This window comes from Arachis stenosperma, chromosome 3, assembly GCF_014773155.1.
Source record: "Arachis stenosperma cultivar V10309 chromosome 3, arast.V10309.gnm1.PFL2, whole genome shotgun sequence".
In the NCBI taxonomy this organism is placed as follows: domain Eukaryota; kingdom Viridiplantae; phylum Streptophyta; class Magnoliopsida; order Fabales; family Fabaceae; genus Arachis; species Arachis stenosperma.
This window is the reverse complement of record NC_080379.1, coordinates 75,656,741-75,662,738: the sequence shown is the minus strand read 5'-3', so window position 1 is coordinate 75,662,738 and position 5,998 is coordinate 75,656,741. Positions and strand designations below refer to the sequence as shown.

Genomic DNA, 5,998 nt, shown 5'->3' with positions numbered 1-5,998 from the left:
TGAAATAGAGGAAGGGTCACCTAGAACCATCTTCTACAACGAAAAAGATAACCCGCAGGCACAAAGGGAAGAACTCGACCTCCTCCCCGAGGTCCGAGAAAGAGCTCGGATTCGAGAAGAAGCCTTAAAACGGCGAATGGCCCTCAGATACAATCAAAAGGTAATAAAGCGAAGCTTCTCCATTCACGACCTGATTCTAATCCGAAATGACATCGGAACACAAAAGTCGGGAGAAGGAAAGCTAGCCGCAAATTGGAAAGGGCCCTACAAGGTAACAGAAGTCTTAGGGACAGGCTACTACAAAATATCCGACCTAGAAGGCAATGAGCTGCCCAGGACCTGGCACGCCTGTAATCTAAGACGGTACTACAGCTAGAAAAACTTAACCCGAGGTGTACTCTTTTTCCCTACAAGGGTTTTTTAATGAGACACCCGGTTAAGTAGGATACCCGACCTAAAGGGTAAACACTTTGTAAATATTCTTTCTTTTTAATACTAATCAAATTTCTCTATTTTCTCTTCCTCATGATGAAGCAGATCCTAGAAAGTACCCCACCAAGGCACATTAATTTATGCTCGGCAAAACGCAAAAAATCATTTGCCAAGAGACCATACAAGGTCGGCAAAGATAAAGCGACGAGGTTCAAATTAATGTGAGAAGTTATAAAGTAACTCTGAAATGGCTCGAAAAGCCAAATAAAAAGAGGTTACAAAAATAACTTAAAAAGGCCGACCAAACGACGAAGTCGGACCCAACAAAGGGAAAAGTTATAAAGTAACTCTAAAAATGGCTCAAAAGCCAAATAAAAAGAGATTACAGAAATAACTCAAAAGAACCGACCAACGACAAAGTCGGACCTAACAAAAAGGAGGTACTCGAGCACCCGACGTCCGAGAAAAGCTCGACCCGAGAAAGAAGCCTTAAAACGGCAAGAACCAGGATTTCGAAAAACGCTTACTAAAAAGTTGCTTTACAAAAAGCAACTAAAAAGTACAAGCGAAAAGAACGAAATCGAAAGAAGTCTCAAAACGCTAGCTAAAAAGTTGTTATCCGAAAAACAACTAAAAAGCACGAAAGCGGAGACATAAAGTCAAAACGCTAGCTAAAAAGTTGTTATCCGAAAAACAACTAAAAAGCACGAAAGCGGAGACATAAAGTCAAAACGCTAGCTAAAAAGTTGTTATCCGAAAACAACTAAAAAGCACGAAAGCGGAGACATAAAGTCAAAACGCTAGCTAAAAAGTTGTTATCCGAAAACAACTAAAAAGCACGAAAGCGGAGACATAAAGTCAAAACGCTAGCTAAAAAGTTGTTAATCGAAAACAACTAAAAAGCACAAAAGCGAAAGTAAGAAGTCAAAACGCTAGCTAAAAAGTTGTTAATCGAAAACAACTAAAAAGCACAAAAGCGAAAACAAGAAGTCAAAACGCTAGCTAAAAAGTTGTTAATCGAAAACAACTAAAAAGCATAAAAGCGAAAACAAGAAGTCAAAACGCTAGCTAAAAAGTTGTTATCCGAAAACGACTAAAAAGCACAAAAGCGGAAACAAAAAGTCGAGCGCGAACAAAAAACACCGCATAATAAAGTTACTACAAGTAGCTAAATAAAACAAAAGATGTACAAAGTGTTCAACAGAAACCATCCAAAAACAAAAGAGCCCACAGATCGGGCAAAACACCAAGAAGTACAAGACTACAGAGGATCGAGGCCCTTTCCGGACTCCACATCGACAGCAGGCTGAAACATAGATATCGGGACTGCATCGACGGCAACGTCATCCCGGTTTGAAACCTCCACACCAGATCTATCCTCAGCCAAAGGTGAAGTCGGGTTCACAACCGGAACCTCGGGGTCGGACACCGGAGCCTTGTGGTCGGACACCGGAACCTCATCCTCGGCAGGAGCAGGAACAATCTTTCCCTCCACAACAATGTTTTCCGTACTGAATAAGCTCAGATCCAGGTCGGGAGCAAGAACCCGGACCTGATCCCTCAAATTCACAAACATAGCATCCATACCATTGGCCACATTATCTTCCAGCTCGTAAAAATCATCCCGAGCATACTGCAACTTCTCCTTCGTCTCCACAAGCTCGGCATACAGCTTAGTATAGTTCTCCGTCGCCACCCTCGCCATCTCCTCAGATGTCTTCGCCGCCGCCACAGCCGCGGTGGCCCTAGTTTTCTCTTCCTCCAAAGAGGCCTCCAGCTCAGTAATCCTGGCAGCCTTCAGTTGACTAATCTTATCAAGCTCAGACCGTGCCTTCTCAAGTCGGGAGCTGGTCGCCCCAAGGGGAGCTTTCTTGAACTCCCGAGCAATAGCGGCATGAAGACTAGCCATCCGAACACAGCTCCGCGCCATATACTGAAAGTGATGCTCCATAGACGCATCATCAGTAGAAATAAAGGTCTGGGGGAGAATATGCTGCTCAATCCAACCAAGAGCGTCAAAATCCTTATCATTGAAACCAGCAAGCTCTTGAGAGGTCTTCTGTTTCTTGGGGGGAGGACCCGAGGTCGACGACGGGGAAAGGTGACCGGGTCCGGAGGTCGGAGGATCTTGAGTTATAGCTCGGAACTGAGGAGTCGGAATGGTCTTCGACCGAGTCTGAACACCCACGGTAGTCTTCTGCGGAGAAGATCGGGCAGAAACCTCAGCCTCGATATTCCGAGCAGCCGCAGACTTCTTCGACCGACGAAGAAACTTCATGGAATCCGCCTGAGAAGACATCTCTGCAGAAACAAAAAGAAAGGGATTATCACAAACAGGAATTCCACCAAAACAGGCAAAATACTAAAAGGATGAAGCTCGGAGAGGTCGGGAACTACCTAACTCGGAACGGAGAAGGCTTGGATCTCCCAACATTTTCTTCGTGTCCAAGTGAGGTGCCCGACCCCATAAACTGCTCAACACACCCGCAAAAGCCTGCTCTACCTCATCTAGACTCTCAAAAGTATACTTAACCGACACTACATTCTCCTGCCAACAAAGAGGAAAAGAAGGCTCCCCACTCTCATCTAGAAAGAAAGGTCGGACATCTCCAGCAGCCCGGACCTTGAAATAGTAGTTCTTGAAATCATGAAACGACTCATCATACAAGGTACAAAACTTCTTCCCCTGGTTAGCCCTAAAAGAGACCCAAGACACCTTCCCAGCACCCGACCCCGGCTTCGTCAACGCGAACAGATAGGAAAAAGAGAAACAGAAGGGGAGACGCCCAAAACTGACACAAAAGTTGAAACAGCTTTAAAAACGCCCAAGAATTTGGATGGAGTTGCGTAGGGGCAAGGTTGCAAGACCAAAGGACCTCGGACTCCAAGTCGGTAAAAGGAAGTCGTACACCCAGCTTAGAGAAAAAACAATCGTAAGCATAAAAGAATAGCTTCTCGGAACTTTCTAAAGGCGGGAAGCACACTCTCTCCTCGGACTCTGGGGCTACTAGCTCATAATCCCGTTCAGACTCCCTGTTCTCACAAATACTACACTCCCTACGGAACCTAACTAGATACTCAGAATCTACAACAGAAGGGACCCTTAGAGGAACAGGATCTACCCAACCAAGACCACTCGGAATCTTGGTCGACATTGCTTGAAACACCTTTCGAGACATAAAAAATCTTGCCTACAAAGAAGAATACAACAGCAAGCCAAAAATCACATAAATAGGCAGACAGCAAAAAACCCATTCAGCAGAAGCAAGAAAACAAAAGTTCTTTTAGAAGAAAAATGCAGTCAACCCGGAAACAAAGTACCAAGAGAAAAGAGCCCCCCACATACAAACAACCAAAGCAATGGCGGCGCCTCTTTCCGGGGCAACCCCAGCATATGTGCACAGCAAAAGTAAAGACAAGAAAACAAACCTGGGAGAAAGGAAGAAGACGACGAGCTCCGATGCAAGAAGAACGAAAACAGCGGCGCAGAGGAAACCCCGAAAAACAACGCACAGAAAGAATCGGAGAAGAAGAACAGAGAGAAAGAAGGAAGATACTTGAAAGAGAGGCGGCGAAAAACCCAGAAAAGGGAAAGGGAACAGAATAAACAAAGAAAATGAGGAAAGGAGCAAATAAATAATACCTTCACAGAGCCCGAACGGAAATCGAGGAGAAACGGTAAAAAGCAATAAATGCTGAAACGACCATTTTCAAATTTTGAAAAGAACGACTATGCCCGAGCTCGACCTCTCAAAAGGACGAACTCGGACAGGGGCACTGTTCATACCCTGACCGAGCTCTCCAAACTCGGGAAGTTCGCAGAAGGTCCGACCTCGTCCCAAAGGCCCACGCCTGAGGTCGGACCTCGGACAAATAAAGAAGAAGGCCCATCAAAAGGAACGAAGCCCAAAACCTAAAGGCCGAAAAAGGCCTAGGAAAGGCGGTTCCACAAAAGATAGAGATAAGACTCCCAAAGATAAGATAAGATAAGAATATCTTATCCAGGGAAGATCACGGCCAACTACTATAAATACACTGGAGCACCCAGGTATAACACACATTCTACATTCTACACATATATGCTTGGACCCATGCTAACTTAAGCATCGGAGTGTCATTGCAGGTACAACCACCCGCCGCTCAGCGCAACAAGCTCGGGTCACGGAACCCTCACCTCGGGTCTCACCAAGACGACCGAGCTCCACGTTTCAGGTAACCCTCGGAAGAGCAGCCGAACCCAACAACAATAATGCAAGGAGGATGCTTGGTGATTATGCTACACCTACTTCCAAATTTGATGGAAGAAGCATCTCAATCCCTGCTATTGGAGCAAACAATTTTGAGCTGAAACCTCAACTAGTTGCTCTAATGCAACAGAACTGCAAGTTCCATAAAATTCCATCAGAAGATCCCTATCAGTTTTTAACTGAATTCTTGCAGATCTGTGAGACTATTAAGACTAATGGAGTAGATCCTGAAGTCTACAGGCTCATGCTCTTCCCTTTTGCTGTAAGAGACAGAGCTAGAACATGGTTGGATTCACAACCTAAAGATTTCCTGCACTCTTGGGATAAGCTGGTCATGGCCTTCTTGGCTAAGTTCTTTCCTCCTCAAAAGCTGAGCAAGCTTAGAGTGGATATTCAGACCTTCAAACAAAAAGATGGTGAATCCCTTTATAAAACTTGGGAAAGATACAAGCAGATGACCAAAAGATGTCCTCTGACATGCTTTCAGAGTGGACCATTTTGGATATATTCTATTATGGTCTATCTGAGTTCTCCAAGATGTCACTGGACCATTCTGCAGATGGATCCATTCACCTAAAGAAAACGCCTGCAGAAGCTCAAGAACTTATTGACATGGTTGCTAATAACCAATTCATGTACACTTCTGAGAGGAATTCTGTGAATAATGGGATGCCTCAGAGGAAGGGAGTTATTGAGATTGATACTCTGAATGCCATATTGGCTCTGAACAAAATGCTGACTCAGCAAGTCAACATGATTTCTCAAAGTCTGAATGGATGGCAAAATGCATCCAACAGTACTAAAGATGCATCTTCTGAAGAAGAAGCCTATGATCCTGAGAACCCTGCAATGGCAGAGGTAAATTACATGGGTGAACCTTATGGAAACACCTATAATTCTTCATGGAGACATCCAAATTTCTCATGGAAGGATCAACAGAAGCCTCAACAAGGCTTTAATAATGTTGGAAGAAATAGGCTCAGCAATAGTAAGCCTTTTCCATCATCTTCTCAGCAACAGACAGAGAATTCTGAGTAGAGCACCTCTAACTTAGCAAACATAGTCTCTGATCTGTCTAATGCCACTTTAAGTTTTCATGAGTGAAACAAGGTCCTCCATCAGAAATTTGGAGGCACAAGTGGGCCAACTGAGTAAGAAAGTCACTGAAACTCCTCCTAGACTCTCCCAAGCAATACTGAAGAGAATCCAAAAAGAGAGTGCAGGGCCATTGACATAATCAACAAGGGCGAACCTAGAGAGGAAGGAGAGGACGTGAATCCCAATGAGGAAGACCTCATGGGACGTCTCTCAAGTAAGAA

The 5,998-nt window shown here is 44.5% G+C and overlaps 1 non-coding gene across 1 annotated transcript; it reads right to left on the bottom strand.

Moving 5' to 3' along the window:
• Positions 1-5,055: 5,055 nt before the first annotated feature.
• LOC130971449 (small nucleolar RNA R71) lies at positions 5,056-5,158 on the bottom strand. Its single transcript, XR_009082668.1, has one exon. It is a non-coding gene; the product is annotated as a small nucleolar RNA R71 (small nucleolar RNA).
• Between the last annotated feature and the right edge of the window lie 840 nt (positions 5,159-5,998).